The 16,321-nt window shown below is 49.9% G+C and overlaps 2 protein-coding genes and 1 long non-coding RNA gene across 8 annotated transcripts in view; 1 reads left to right on the top strand and 2 right to left on the bottom strand.

Annotated features, from left to right (window-relative positions):
• LOC308591898 (uncharacterized protein) overlaps nucleotides 1–16,321 on the top strand; it is a 192,073-nt gene that overhangs the window by 59,988 nt on the left and 115,764 nt on the right. The window lies entirely within an intron of this gene.
• Nucleotides 1–16,321, bottom strand: part of RAP1GAP (RAP1 GTPase activating protein) — a 115,748-nt gene that overhangs the window by 69,276 nt on the left and 30,151 nt on the right. The window lies entirely within an intron of this gene.
• Nucleotides 15,718–16,237, bottom strand: LOC308591464. Its single transcript, XR_014010182.1, has 2 exons — nucleotides 16,105–16,237; nucleotides 15,718–15,939 (listed from the first exon to the last, which is right to left on the bottom strand). It is a non-coding gene; the product is annotated as an uncharacterized lncRNA (long non-coding RNA).

The raw sequence follows: 16,321 nt of genomic DNA, 5'->3' as shown, positions 1-16,321 counted from the left end.
AGTTGGCCATCGTGGCCGCATCTAAAGATGGTTTTTTAAGAAGCGGTTTAATAACCGCCTCTTTCAGCGGGTCTGGGAAGGCTCCCTCACGGAGGGAAGCATTCACCACCCCACGAAGCCCATCGCCCAGTCCTTCCCGGCTAGCTTTTATAAGCCAGGATGGGCAAGGATCCAGGAGACAGGTGGTTGGTTTCACTCGTCCAAGCAGCCTGTCCACATCCTCGGAGGTAACAGGTTGAAATTGATCCCACTCAACTTGACTAGACAGAACTCTAGCACTCTCCCGCCCCGGCCCTGCTCCCACGGTGGAGTCTACTTCTTCCCGAATCTGGGCGATTTTATCTGCAAAAAACTTTGCAAAATCATTGCAGGAGAACATGTGGCCCGTACTGGGCCCCGATGTTGCAGGTGGTTCCGCTAAATTGTGAACCACCTGAAAAAGTCTCCTGCTGCTGTTTTCTGCAGATGCAATAGAGGCGGTGAAGAAATTCTTCTTCGCCGTCGCTATCGCCACTTGGTAGGCTCGACGTTGAGCTCTAACCTGTGTCCGGTCAGATTCGGAATGAGTTATCCGCCACCGGCGCTCTAGCCGTCTCAACGATTGTTTCATTGCCCTCAGATCCGTGGAAAACCACGGGGCTGTCCGGGCTCCATGCAATCGGAGAGGGCGCTTCGGAGCCAAACAGTCAATAGCCCTGGTTAACTCCACATTCCAGCGGGCCACCAGGGAATCGGCTGAAAGGCCATCAACATGGGATAAAGCATCCCCTACCACTCTCTGGAAACCATTTGGATCCATTAAGTGGCGGGGGCGGACCATCCGAATTGGTCCCACCTCCCTGCAGAGGGGATGGGTCGCAGAGAAGTCCAGTTGCACCAGGAAGTGATCTGACCATGGCACTTCTTTCATTTCGCTTTTACTTAGTGTCAGATCACCAACATCCATAGAGGTAAACACCAGGTCCAAGGCATGTCCACGGCTATGGGTTGGGCCAGACTTATTCAGGGACAGCCCCATGGAGGCCATGCTTTCCACGAAGTCCCGAGCGGCCCCTTGTAAGGTCGTGTCGGCATGGATGTTAAAATCCCCTAGGACGACCAGGCTAGGTGTCTCCAGGAGAACATCCGCCACAACCTGAAGCAGCTCGGGCAGGGAATCCTTGGTGCAGCGGGGAGGTCGGTACACCAAAAGGAATCCTGTACTGCCCCTATTGCCCAACTTCCAGAACATGCACTCAGAAAACTGGGTCTTCCCAATAGGACGCCCGGTGCAAACTAATGACTTCCTAAAAATCACTGCAACCCCCCCTCCCCGCCCACGTGACCTGGGTTGCTGTGCGTAAGAGAAACCTGGTGGACAAGCAGCGGCAAGGACAGGCCCATCTGCTTCATCCAACCAAGTCTCTGTTACACATGCCAGGTCAAATCCTCCATCCATGATCAAGTCATGGATGGCAGTGGTCTTACGAATCATTGACCTGGCATTGCACAGCAGCACCTTCAGGTCACGTGGGTATCCCTTGCTGATTCTAGTATCCATCCGGACAGGACCAGACCCGGAGGCAGGGATAGTCCTCAGACAACGACTAAACCTGCCTCCTCTGTAATGACATGGTCTGGTCTTAGCGTAACTCCTCCTCCTACCCGTGATCACTGAGATCGGTTGTCCCAGTGCATCCCCCCCTGTGGAACATGCCCCAGCCATTTTGTGGGCTGGGGCCCACTCCCCGGCAGCCCTGAACCCTCCCCCTAAAAACAAAATAACACCTTAAACAAACAAACAAAACCAATAAAACAATACAAACAAAAAAATGTAAAAATTACAAAAACATCAAGATAAAAAAAATAATAATTCCCCAAGCCCAACCAAACATCCATCCCACCCCCACCCCCCACATGCATTTAGTTACAGCTGGTGACAGGAGTGAAAGAGAAGCAGCAAGACACAGCCCTTCAAGGAAGCTGGGACGGTTTATATTTATCCCTTCTCTCTCTGTCTCTCTCTCTGAACCAGAGCATTCCATCTGCAGGCGCACAGAGCCTTTGGTGCATAGAGGCTGGGGTGAATCAGGTTCCTGCTCACAGTAGCCAACGAGAGACCTATGGGAAGCCTGCAAGCAGCATTTGAACTCAAGAGCAACTCTCCCCTCCTGCAGTTTCCAGCAACTGATAATCGGAAGCCTTGCTGCCTCTCTCTGACTGTGGCGACAGAGCCAAGTTTGCAGCGGGTTGAAAGGCCCGCACTCCAGAGCCACTTGTGTCAGCAGAGGATGTTGTTGTTTAGTCGTTTAATCATGTCCGACTCTTCGTGACCCCATGGACCTGAGCACGCCAGGCACTCCTGTCTTCCACTGCCTCCCGCAGTTTGGTCCAACTCATGCTGGTAGCTTCGAGAACACTGTCCAGCCATCTCGTCCTCTGTCGTCCCCTTCTCCTTGTGCCCTCCATCTTTCCCAACATCAGGGTCTTTTCCAGGGAGTCTTCTCTTCTCATGAGGTGGCCAAAGTATTGGAGCCTCAGCTTCAGGGTCTGTCCTTCCAGTGAGCACTCAGGGCTGATTTCCTTCAGAATGGAGAGGTTTGATCTTCTTGCAGTCCATGGGACTCTCAAGAGTCTCCTCCAGCACCACAGAATCATAGAATCATAGAGTTGGAATAGACCACAAGGGCCATCGAGTCCAACCCCCTGCCAAGCAGGAAACACCATCAGAGCACTCCTGACATATGGTTGTCAAGCCTCTGCTTAAAGACCTCCAAAGTAGGAGACTCCACCACACTCCTTGGCAGCAAATTCCACTGTCAAACAGCTCTTACTGTCAGGAAGTTCTTCCTAATGTTTAGGTGGAATCTTCTTTCTTGTAGTTTGGATCCATTGCTCCATGTCCGCTTCTCTGGAGCAGCAGAAAACAACCTTTCTCCCTCCTCTATGTGACATCCTTTTATATATTTGAACATGGCTATCATATCACCCCTTAACCTCCTCTTCTCCAGGCTAAACATGCCCAGCTCCCTTAGCCGTTCCTCATAAGGCATCGTTTCCAGGCCTTTGACCATTTTGGTTGCCCTCCTCTGGACACGTTCCAGTTTGTCAGTGTCCTTCTTGAACTGTGGTGCCCAGAACTGGACACAGTACTCCAGGTGAGGTCTGACCAGAGCAGAATACAGTGGCACTATTACTTCCCTTGATCTAGATGCTATACTCCTATTGATGCAGCCCAGAATTGCATTGGCTTTTTTAGCTGCCACGTCACACTGTTAGCTCATGTTAAGTCTGTGGTCAACCAAGACTCCTAGATCCTTTTCATATGTACTGCTCTCAAGCCAAGTGTCACCCATCTTGTATTTGTGCCTCTCATTTTTTTTGCCCAAGTGCAATACTTTACATTTCTCCCTGTTAAAGTTCATCTTGTTTGTTTTGGCCCAGTTCTCTAATCTGTCAAGGTCGTTTTGAAGTGTGATCCTGTCCTCTGGGGTGTTAGCCACCCCTCCCAGTTTGGTGTCATCTGCAAATTTGATCAGGATGCCCTTGAGTCCATCATCCAAGTCGTTGATAAAGATGTTGAATAAGACCGGGCCCAAGACAGAACCCTGTGGCACCCCACTAGTCACTCTTCTCCAGGATGAAGAGGAACCATTGATGAGCACCCTTTGGGTTCGGTCAGTCAGCCAGTTACAAATCCACTGAGTGGTAGCATAGTCAAGACTGCATTTTACCAGCTTCTTTACAAGAATATCATGGGGCACCTTGTCGAATGCCTTGCTGAAATCAAGGTAGGCTACATCCACTGCGTTCCCTTCATCTACCAGGCTTGTAATTCTGTCAAAAAACGAGATCAGGTTAGTCTGACATGACTTATTTTTCAGAAATCCATCCTGACTATTGGTGATCACAGCATTCCTTTCTAGGTGCTCACAGACTGTTTGCTTAATGATCTGCTCCAGAATCTTCCCTGGTATTGATGTCAGATTGACTGGGCGATAATTATTTGGGTCCTCTCTTTTCCCCTTTTTGAAAATAGAGACAACATTTGCCCTCCTCCAGTCTGCCGGGACTTCGCCTGTTCTCCAGGAATTCTCAAAGATGACTGCCAGTGGTTCTGAGATCACATCTGCCAGTTCTTTTAAAGAAGGCGATCAGCCTTCTTTATGGTCCAGCTCTCACTTCCATACATCACCACTGGGTGACGGACCTTTGTTGGCAAGGTGATGCTGAGGATAAACACCGGCAACTCCACAAAAGCTTCAGCGGCTGCAAAATCTCTTCCGGCTCCTGAAAAACACTACCTGCAGTAACCACAAGAGGTCACCAGGTGGCGCCCCTCCACCCCAAACCTGAAGGTTGGGGGGAAGAATTCTAAAACGTCAACAGCAATTGCTCAGCCAAAAGCAAAATAAAACCAGGACCCTCCGGCATTAACCGCCAGGCTGCTCTGCCTCTCATGCTACGGCTTGATGCTTCTCCCAAGATGCAGTTATCATGGTTGGAACCAAGCCACTGGTTCTGAGAGACACAGCAGCCTTCTGGCAAGCCTGCAACACACTGGACTGCAGCTCCGAGCAGCCAGCATTGGCCATGTGCTCCCAGGCTCCCTGCCTTCGCCTTACCCAGGGACAGGGGAGTGGAGAGGGACCAAGCCCAAACCAAGGATTGCAGGATGTGTGTTGTGGTGCACAGCTCCCTTCGGAGAAGGCCCTTCCCTCTGGGGAAGAACCTCCATCACGACTGGCTGGAAAGCAAACCTTTTGGAAAAGCAAGACAGTTAACAGCTTATTTATTAATCAATCAACCAACAGGCCCCCCCATTTAATGCATTTATATTGAACTGAAATACTTTATTGTGACTTGTACAACTTGTATATAGTGAGATTACACGAACATCACCTACTCAGCTCTCTTAGTCTTAATTACCCTCGTTTACTGTATTATATCACACCTTCCTTCCTCCAAGCAACGCGGGTGACACTGTGGGTTAAACCACAGAGCCTGGGACTTGCCAGTCAGAAGGTCGGTGGTTCGAATCTCTGTGACGGGGTGAGCTCCCGTTGCTCGGTCCCTGCTCCTGCCAACCTAGCAGTTCGAAAGCAAGTCAAAGTGCAAGTAGATAAATAGGTACCGCTCCGGCGGGAAGGTAAATGGTGTTTCTGTGCGCTGCTCTGGTTCTCCAGAAGCGGCTTAGTCATGCTGGCCACATAATCCGGAAGCTGTACGCCGGCTCCCTCGGCCAGTAAAGCGAGATGAGCGCCACAACCCCAGTCAGCCACGACTGGACCTAATGGTCAGGGGTCCCTTTACCTTCTACTCCTTCCTCCAAGGAGCTCAAGACAGTGTCCGTGGCTCTCCTCCTCCTCATTCCCACAACAACCCTGTGAGGTTGGTTCGGCTGAGAGGCAGTGACCGGGCTGAGAGGCATGGCTGAGCAGGGATTTGAACCCTGGTCTCTCTCAGGTCATCATCCAACACTCTAGGTCAAAGGTAAAGGTAAAGGACCCCTGGGCAGTTAAGTCCAGCCAAAGGCGACTATGGGGTAGCAGCACTCATCTTGCTATCAGGCCGAGGGAGCCGGCGTTTGTCCACAGACAGCTTTCTGGGTCATGTGGCCAGCAGGACTAAACTGCTTCTGGCGCAACGAAACACCGTGACAGAAACCAGAGCACATGGAAATGCCATTTACCTTCCCGCTGCCGCTGTACCTATTTATCTACTTGCACTGGTGTGCTTTCGAACTGCTAGGTTAGCAGGAGCTGGGACAGAGCAACAGGAGCTCACCCGGTTGCAGGGATTCGAACTGCTGACCTTCAGGCCGAGGGAGCCGGCATTTGTCCACAGATAGCTTTCTGGGTCATGTGGCCAGCAGGACTAAACCGCTTCTGGCGCAACAGGACACCATGACGGAAACCAGAATGCCATTTACCTAGTGGTACCTATTTATCTACTTGCACTTTGATGTGCTTTCAAACTGCTAGGTTGGCAGGAGCTGGGACAGAGCAACAGGAGCTCATCCTGTCACGGGGATTCGAACCGCCGACCTTCTGATCGGCAAGCCCAAGAGGCTCGGAGGTTTAGACCACAGTGCCACCTGCGTCCCTCCACTCTAACCACTATGCCACACTGACTCTCCTTAAAGGCTCACCACTAGGGTTGACAGGTCAGGAGCGCCCCAGACCCTGGGATTTCAGGGCTGAGACCTGGGGCAGCCCTGGTGATGCTATGGGGGGGGGCTGTGGGAGGTGGTTAATTGGGAGAGAGGAAAGGAAGAGGGCAGTGATGTCACAGGCCCCAAGGAGGTCAATGCCCCCCTGGGGATGGAGGTTAATTAGGGGGAGAGGGAAGACAGGCCCCACTTTCTATCACATCACTTCTGTTCCTTTTCAAGTGTGGGATCCTGAAATTTGAATTCTGGAAATTTGGCCAGATCTCCATACAACCGCTGGAGCTTGACCATTTATTCACATAAGCCTTTTTCATATTCCGGACCGACATCAACAGGGCCACCAGTTTTCTGGCTCTCTGTGTTATATTCTCTGATCTTGTCCAAAAAGAGTTTCTTGCACAGGACTAAGTTCCTTTGACTTATTAAAAGCAATGGCCGAAAAGCCGACATTTCTATGCAAGTGGGAGGAGATTGCAGAACAGAGCTGTTGGAGAATCATGATGTATTTGTAGAAATTTCAGCTCCTTGCTTCCTGTCCTCGCTGCGCCACCAGAACAGAGGGAGAACAGGAGAACTCATTTCGGGATGAAGGGAGCTAGCCAAACTGCCCATGAGTTGTGCCCTCTTGTGCCAATTTACGCAAAAACCACCTTTGGTGCAAGGGCTGCCTTCATTTCAGAGTTGGTGATAAACACACACACACACCCACACACACCACATCTCAAGACACAGACACGGAAGATGTTCTGGGGACTCTGTTCTGCCCTCCAGGAGCTACCTAAAAGGATTTTGGAAGTGCAGAGGATGGGAAGCAGCGAGGCTTAATGGGCTCCGTCAGAACATCTCAAATCCAGGCCTGGAGCCTTCTTGCACAATTCCTACTTTCTTCAGAAAATCATGCTTTGTGTGTGTGTTTGTGGGGGGGCGGGATGGGAAATGACTACAGATCTTGTATAATTACCATCATCATTTGCTCACAGGAGGGGGGGGGGACAGTTCTTGGCAAACGTTACCCAGAAACGAGGGTAAAGTCCATTCTTCTCTTTGAGGCAGATAGATAGATATATCTATCATCTGCTTAATGCCAAGAGCAGATTTCTCCGTTCCCAAAGAGCAAAGGGGCACTGTGTTGGCACTGCTGGCATATGGAGAGGTAGCGCTGTATAGTGGGAAGAGAGGGTTGGGCTGGGACATGGGAGACACCCCGGTTCAAATCCCCTGCTAGTTAATGGAATGATAAAGAAGTAACTTCTCCAGAAGAACAGACCACAGCTTGCCCCCCCCCCCTGAAGGGGTGTCTCCTGGTGTGTGTTCTTAAGAGAGGCAGTGGTAGTGTATTGGTTAGAGCAGGCGTCAGCAAACTTTTTCAAACTGACCCTCAGACCTTGTGGGGGGCCGGACTATATTTTTTTGGGGGGGGGGGAAATATGAACGAATTCCTATGCCCCACAAATAACCCAGAGATGCATGTTAAATAAAAGCACACATTCTACTCATGTAAAAATGTAAAAACACTCTGATTCTCAGACTCTTCTATCACCGCTGCAGCCAACTCATCCGTTTCCTGGCTAAATATTATAGCATCTTAGCAGCAGCGCCTAATGCCTAATGAAGAGATCCGTTTCCCCCGATTAAAGAACTGATAGAGATTGGGTGGAAATCGCTTCTCAGGAGCCAGGAGCCTGGAGAGAGGCAGTGAGGAGGGGGTCACTGCCCCCTCCATCAGCAGCCCAGAACCCCCCTCTGAGGACACCCAAATGATCCTTGTAAGGTCAACAAAGACATCTTTTAAATTTATCAGATGCTATCACCGTCTCCACTCTCACAACCCCAGACAAAAAGATCTGAGAGCCTAAAGACGTATCTGCCCAGTTGATGAAAATGGTAATAATAATAATAATAATAATAATAATAATAATAATAATAATAATTGTTTTGCTGCTCCTGCTGCTGCAGTTACACAGGCTGCCCAATAACCTCCATTCTCTGAAAACCTCATGATAAAAAGTGAGGAAGAGTAACAAGCCATATTAAGGAGCAAGACCAAAGCAAACAGCTTAAAAAACTTTGTTGTGACCAGCAGATGGAAAGCTGCTAGACTTCCAAAATTAAGGACTACTTATTGATTGATTTATTGATACACCAGCTTTTTCTGCAAGGAACTAGAGGCAGTGTACGTGGCTGTGCTCATCGCCATTTTATCCTCACAACAACCCTGAGAGGTAGGTTAGGCTGAGATACTGTGACTGGCCTCACCACTAGAGTTGAGCATCCCAAGCCACAAGTTTTCAGGGGCCAGACATGCGACCTGGGGGCGGCCCCTGGTGATGTCGTGGGGGACGGGCTACAGGATAAATCCTTGCGTTAAGAGAAACCCTTGACATTTGCAAGTATCTGCGTCTTTTCGAATTATATTCCTGCGGTTCTGGGAGATAAGGGCTGGGCGACGGAAGTGGTGGGGCTGCAAGTCCTTCTGGGGGCCCCAAGACTTTTGCCTTGAACCTGGAAGGACAAAACAGCCAACCTCTCTCACCCCATAGATCAAGGACGCTTGCTGCCCTTCCTATGGCTGAGCCCATTTCTTACAGATGGCCATTTATTTTGAACGCCTATCCGGACTTTGCACTTGGCAATACGTATCGATTTATACGTTTGCTCTGAGATGGATGTATTGATTGTCGCTGTATTATTAATGTGAGGTGATGTTTTCTTTAATGTCCTGCTTTTTCCTCTATTTTCTTTCTTTAAACCCACCACTTGCTATATAAATCAGTAAGAATATCCTTCCTGGGTAATTGACACCAGTCTCATACACATAATGGTTACCTGTAGATTGCTAAGCCAGAAAAGGTCATGGTCAAAGGTCAAAGTAGAGTTGGAAGGGACCCCAAGGGTCATCTAGTCCAACCCCCTGGGTTGCAGGAATCTCAGCTAAAGCATCCCTGACAGATGACCACCCAACCTCTGCTTCAAAGCCTCCAAGGAAGGAGAGTCTACTACCACCTTCCAAGGGAGTCCCTTCCACTTTCAAACAGCTCTGGCTCTAAGAAAGTTCCTCCCGATGCTTTGTTGGGATCTCCTTTCTTGTCACTTGAAGCCATGGGTTCGAGTCCTACCCTCCAGAGCAGGAAACCCTCCAACCAGCTCTGCTCAAAAGAACCACTGACCTCCTCCAGTGATCTTGATAAAGGTGACCTTTGGTCTTCACAAGGCATCTGCAAAATGTAGCACCCAGGTCTTTAGTCCAACAACTATTATATACTATACTAATACAGTCGTACCTCGGAAGTCGAACGCCTTGCGAGGCGAACGTTTTCCCGAACGCCGCAAACCTGGAAGTGAGTGTTCTAGTTTGTGAACATTCTTTGGAACCCGGACGTCCGACGTGGGTTCCATGGCTTCCGATTGGCTGCAGGAGCTTCCTGCAGCCAATCGGAAGCCGCGCCTTGGTTCCCAAATGTTATGGAAGTCGAGCGGACTTCTGGAACAAATTTCGTTTGACTTCCAAAGTTGTTGTTGCTGCTGCTGTTGTTGTTGTTTAGTCCTTTAGTCGTGTCCGACTCTTTGTGACCCCATGGACCAGAGCATGTCAGGCACTCCTGTCTTTGACTTCCGAGGTACGACTGTATATATACTAATTATACTAATATATTATTCACGGCTTGGAAGTGAAAATCCCCCCTCCATACAAATAACTGGTAGGATGACACATTCAGATTAGTTCTGGGTGAAGAGGTAGTATTCTGTTAGGCATTATTTTCTCTCTTGAAGCATTGCAAATGTCCAATATTCACTGTCATAGCCCAGCCAGGTTTTGCACGCAGGAAGTCACAGCTTCACAGCCAGAAAAGCCGTCTCTTATGCCTTGCAGGGTGACTGCCAATCAGAAGACATGGGCTGGGCTGGGTGCACCAATGGTCGGAGCAGCTCCTGTTTCCCAAGACGTCAACAGACTAAACGTTGGATCTCCAGGCTCCCAGCAGCCCCCCCACTCCAGACAGCATGGCTACTCGTCAGGAAGTTTCAGCCCAGCAGCATCCAGAGGTCCAAAGATGCCCCCATACCTTTGCCACAACACAACAGAGAGGAGCATGGTCTTAACTGGTACTCCTGAAGCCTTGCAGAGAATCAGCATCATCAGTTCCCCAGGTGGGGGAGCAGGGCACCTTTACTGGAGAAGCCCCAATCCCAGAGGGAGTGTGGCTTCCAAATGAGGAGGGAATAATAATAATAATAATAATAATAATAATAATAATAATAATAATAATTTATTTCTACCCAGCCACTCTGGGCAGCTCTCAACAGAATATTAAAAAGGTAAAGGGATCCCTGACCATTAGGTCCAGTCATGGACGACTCTGGGGTTGCGGCGCTCATCTCGCTTTATTGGCAGAGGGAGCCGGCGTACAGCTTTCGGGTCATGTGGCCAGCATGACTAAGCCGCTTCTGAGCAGCACACAGAAATGGCGTTTACCTTCCCGCCGGAGCGGTACCTATTTATCTACTTGCACTTTGACGTGCTTTCGAACTGCTAAGTTGGTAGGAGCAGGGACAGAGCAATGGGAGCTCACCCCGTCGCGGGGATTCGAACCGCCGACCTTCTGATCGGCAAGTCCTAGGCTCTGTGGTTTAACCCACATAACCACCTGCGTCCCTCAACAGAATATTAAAAACACAATAAAACTTCAAACATTAAAAACTTCTCTAAACAGGGCTGCCTTCAGTTGTCTTCTAAAAGTCAGATGGTTGCTTATTTCCTTGACATCTGATGGGAGGCTATTCCACAGGGCAGGCGCCACCACCGAGAAGGCCCACTCTGCCTGGTTCCCTGTAACGTCACTTCTCACAGGGAGGGAACTGCCAGGAGGCCCTTGGAGCCTGATAACCTGAACAAAGTGCAGACAGAAATCAACCTGCAGAGAGACACCTCCCTCAGGCACCCAGCTCCCTCTTGTTGTTGCCATCTGTCTCGAGAGGCAATGGAGTGCGCCTCTGGGGGGTGATGTCAAACCCTTTGCACTAGCAGCACCCATAGCAGGTCAAAGGCAGCACCTAAAACAGGGCTTGTGTGTCACGGTCTGGTTCACAGGCGATCGAAGTCCCAGCTGGGGATGTCGGGACTGGGGGCAAGATGGTGGGGTGGGAGCAGGGACTGGAGTCCAGAAGCCAGGAGTCAGGAAGCCAAGAGTCTGAGGGTCAGAGACCTGGGAGTCACAAAGTCAAGGGTCCCAGGATCAAGAAGCAAGGAGTCACGAAGTCAAGGGTCCCAGGATCAAGAAGCAAGAAGTCACGAAGTCAAGGGTCCCAGGATCAAGAAGCAAGGAGTCACGAAGTCAAGGGTCTGAGGGTCAGGAAGCAAGGGGTCACAAAGTCAAGGGTCCAAGGATCAAGAAGCAAGGAGTCACGAAGTCAAGGGTCCCAGGATCAAGAAGCAAGGAGTCACGAAGTCAAGGGTCCCAGGATCAAGAAGCAAGAAGTCACGAAGTCAAGGGTCCCAGGATCAAGAAGCAAGGAGTCAGGAAGTCAAGGGTCCCAGGATCAAGAAGCAAGGAGTCACGAAGTCAAGGGTCCCAGGATCAAGAAGCAAGGAGTCACGAAGTCAAGGGTCCCAGGATCAAGAAGCAAGAAGTCACGAAGTCAAGGGTCCCAGGATCAAGAAGCAAGGAGTCAGGAAGTCAAGGGTCCCAGGATCAAGAAGCAAGGAGTCACGAAGTCAAGGGTCCCAGGATCAAGAAGCAAGGAGTCACGAAGTCAAGGGTCCCAGGATCAAGAAGCAAGGAGTCACGAAGTCAAGGGTCCAAGGATCAAGAAGCAAGGAGTCACGAAGTCAAGGGTCCAAGGATCAAGAAGCAAGGAGTCACGAAGTCAAGGGATCAAGGATCAAGAAGCAAGGAGTCAAATGCAGCAAGGCAGGGCACGTGTTGCTGTGGCAAAGAGCCGAAGGGAAATGCTGACCTTATATCCCTTCCCACCTCTTGCCACCAGGTGCTGTGAGTTACCAATCAGCCTCACCTGTGTGGCTGCTCCTTGCCTCTTCAGAACAAACTTAGGAAGGCCTCAGACCTGCGGAGTACCATTGGTCACAGGGTCTGGCTCCGGCACGCACACCTGACATTGTGACCCACATCAGAAGAGCCCACTGGATCAGGCCAATGGCCCACCTAGTCCAGCATCTTGTTCTCACAGCTGTCAACCAGAAGCAGGATCCAAGTACAAGGGGCCTCTCCCCTCCTACAATTTCCAGCAAGTGGTATTCAGAAGCATTGTTGCCACTGACCGTGGAGGCAAAGCAGAGCCTTGGTGGCCTAGTCTCCTCTGCAAACTTGTCCAATCCTCTTTTAAAACCACCCAAGTTGGTAGCCATCATTACCTCCTGTGGCAGAGAGTTCCATGGTTTTAACTATGTGCTACGTGAATCTTCCGATTTCACGACCTGTGGGGCTTCACCCCAACGCTTACCAATCACCTTGGACAGGGGGTCGGGAGAGATTGTTCCTGGGGTGTCCTCCCCCAGGAAAGGAGGCCTCTTTGAACCAATTAAGTTCACATCATTCAATGCTCCCTGACCTCTATGCCAGCTTTGCCCAGGGCAAAGGCACCCACTCTCCACGCTTCCGAACTCACCCTCGGGTGCCAAAGATCTGGGCCTCAGAGCACCTCGCAGTCGAGGAACCAGCCAAGGCGAGGCAGCAAATTGCAAAATTAAACAAACCGAGTGACTCATGTAGCCGTCCATTATTTATGCTGGCATTGAATAATTCATCGGGGAGCCTCTGTTTCCTAAGTGCAGCCGCCACCAATTTTTCCACTCTGTCGCACGAGCCCAGGGCCACAGCCACAAGGCTGCCACCGGGGCATCAACAGCGTCCCCCCTCTGCTTCTCCCTGCATGCGCACGGGAGCGGAAGCGACAGCAAAAGGGCACCTGCGCATTGCCAAACCCGGCTGGCCCGCGTACACGAGTTCCAGTGCGCCTGAGTGCGCCAGTGACGCAAAACAGCACGAGAGGGCGGCCAATTTTGTCGCACGGCGGCCGCGGCAGTGAGATTTGGACGGCCAATTGCCCGCAATGGCAAAAGCGAGAAGGCAGAGTGTCACAATGCAAGTTGGCATCCAAGAACCCACTGAGCCGATCTGAAAACGATCCCAACCGCTCCTCATGCGTAAAGGGCACAACTTGCCATACGGCTGGTTGACAGTTTAACTCTGCGCTGTGCGAAGGAGGACTTCCTTTCATCATTGCCCTGAATCTTCTAACGTTCAGCTTCGTCACTTGTCAACGAGTTCCAGTGTTATGAGAGGAAGGAAACTTTCCTCTCTTCACTTTCTCCACGATGTGCATAATTCTACAGGCCTTTATCGTCCCCTCTTCCTTGCCTTTTCCCAAACACTGCCACCTTTCTTTCATAGAGGAGTTGTACCTGCAGCATGGAGATATATACCACTGGCCTACATTGCAGGGTTGGTTTTCAGGACTGTGGAGGTAACCCATGCAAAAGGGTGCCGAATACTTCAAACCACCAGCACGGTGTAGTGGTTAGAGTGTCAGACTAAGACCCAGGAGGCCGGGGTTCAAATCCCGACTCTGCCACAAAGCTCACTGTTTGACCTTGGGCCAGCCACTCTTATCTCTCGGCTTAGCCTACCTAACAGGACTGTTGTGGAGATTAAATGAGAAGGGAAAGAACCATGTATGCCAGCTTGGTCTCCTTGGAGAAAGAGGTAGAAGAGAAACGCAATAAATTTTATATATTTATATACTGTATTTTTTGCTCTATAAGACTCACTTTTCCCCTCCTAAAAAGTAAGGGGGAATGTGTGTGCGTCTTATGGAGCGAAAGCAGGCTGCGCAGCTATCCCAGAAGCCAGAACAGCAAGAGGGATCGCTGCTTTCACTGCATAGCGATCCCTCTTGCTGTTCTGGCTTCTGAGAGTCAGAATATTTTTTTTGTTTTCCTCCTGCAAAAACTAGGTCCACCTTGTGGTCTGGTGCGTCTTGTAGAGCGAAAATACAGTATATGCTGTTTGCATGAGCTACACAGGCAACTCTTGGGAGAGGAGCTCTCCTTGGTTCTGAAGATAGCATTTGACACCCCACCTACGCCTCCCTGCCCAGGCCATTTCCTTTGCACCTGCCCAAGGTGGGGCAGGAAGTGGAGAAGCTGTGGGCAAGAGTCCATTCAGTAGATACAAGCACCAGCTGGGCATGTAGAAGGTCTCAGGCTGGCAGCATCTCCAAGTAAGACTCTCTCTCTCTCTAGGACCCACTGGATGGCTAGATGGTCTGATGCTTTGAGTTGCTAGAAGGCCCGTTTAAATCAGCCCCTTACTCAGAACTATGAGGACTAGAAACTTACTTTATTTCTAGAGGGCTGAAGTTCAGTGGCAGAAGGTCCCAGGCTCAACTTGCAGCAGCATCTCCAGGTGTGACCCACGCTGTCTCAGGCCCTGGACAGCCACTGACTGCCGGTCAGTGTAGACACTACTGAGCTCGGTGGGCCAGTGACCTGTCTCGATATATTCAGCAGCTTTCTAGGTTCCTTCCTGGGAAAGGAAGCTGGTTTTGGAGCCACCTGGCTGTGTACTGAGATAGCCAACCTCAGACACACACAAACACAAACACACACACACACACACACAGCTGTTTCAGGTTATAATTGCCACCGGTGCTTTGATCAAAAAGGCAGGAAGCATAAGCCAGGAAGGCAACTAGCAAAAAGGCCTTGACCCGGCACATCAAGGATTGTGCATTTTTGCAAATTGGGGGGGGGAGCCCAAAACAGCCCCTATTTCAGGCCACGCAATGATCACCTTTTAACATAAGAATAGGCTGCTAGATCAGACCAGCGACCCATCTAATCCAACATCTTGTTCCCACATTGGCCGACCAGCAGGGCTGGGCAATATATCGATACACCGCCCCAAACTGGTTTGAAGTCCATATCGTGATACCGGTTTCATATTTTTTGACCTGGCGACATATCATGAATCATTGTGTGTGTTTGTGTGCTATCACAATGGAGGGGGGGGGCGTGAAGCCAGCCAATGCTTCTCTTGATTCCTGCAGCCCCCGTCAGCTCAGTTCTCCCCAGCCCTCATGCAGCGAGCAGCAAATCACAAGAGCAAGTGTTGGCATAAAAATAAAAATAAAAAGTAGAGCCAGCCACTGCCTCTACACAGCTCCATCCTTATTTCAGACATCGTAATACTGCTGTTTAGCTGGTAGTATATCACACTGTTGAAAAACAGATGTTGCCCAGCCCTACCGACCAGATGCCTGGGAGAAACCATAAAGTGCAACTCTCCCCTCATGTGATTTCCAGCAACTGGTATTCAAAAGCATTCCTGCCTCTGATTCCAGGCGCAGGGAATAGCCATTGTTGCTTGCAGCCCTCAATAGCCGTCCTCCCCCATGAATTGGCCTAAACCTCATTTTAAACCAGGGGTCAGAAAAGTTTTTCAGCAGGAGGCCGGTCCACTGTCCCTCAGACCTTGCGGGGGGCCGGACTATATTTTGAAAGAAAAACAACAACAACAACTATCTTTATTACGGTCCAGAGACCCAACAAAACATTACAAATCAATACAGAGTTCATACAGCCTACCTCCAGGTTAATCAAGCACTTTGTTTGGAATATAGGGCTCATTTGTTCTTGCAACCACCGATAAAAACTTTGCCACTGCCAACGTTCTAGCTTTTGTCCGGTCTTCCAGTAGGAACCTGACATAGTGAGCCTCTGACTTTCCCGGGAAAGGCACCAGCAAGGGTAGTATCAGTTCAGCCCTGGGCTGCTCATACTTTGCACAATGTAACAAAATATGATCTATGGAATCGATGTCTTGAGCACATGAGCAAAGTCTGTCCTGGTAGGGAACTCCTCTCAACCTGCCATCCAGCACTGCAGAGGGGAAGACATTCAGTCTGGCTTTGGTGAAAAGCCTTTGATAAATGACTTCCAAGATGGCGTTGTCGTTAGTAGTAGCGTCGACTTGAACTCTGCATCAGTTGATGCTGTTTTTATTATTTTTATCAGTTTTTATTAGCTTTTTTATCAGTTTTTATTAGCTTTTATCAGCCTCAGTACTTTATCTTTGAAAGAAAAAAAAGAACAAAATAACCCAGAGATGTATTTTAAATAAAAGGACACATTCTACTCATGTAAAAACACGC

This window comes from Podarcis bocagei, assembly GCF_964188305.1.
Source record: "Podarcis bocagei genome assembly, chromosome: 7".
In the NCBI taxonomy this organism is placed as follows: Eukaryota; Metazoa; Chordata; class Lepidosauria; order Squamata; family Lacertidae; genus Podarcis; species Podarcis bocagei.
The sequence above is the reverse complement of the archived record's forward strand: the minus strand, read 5'-3'. Positions and strand labels throughout refer to the sequence as shown.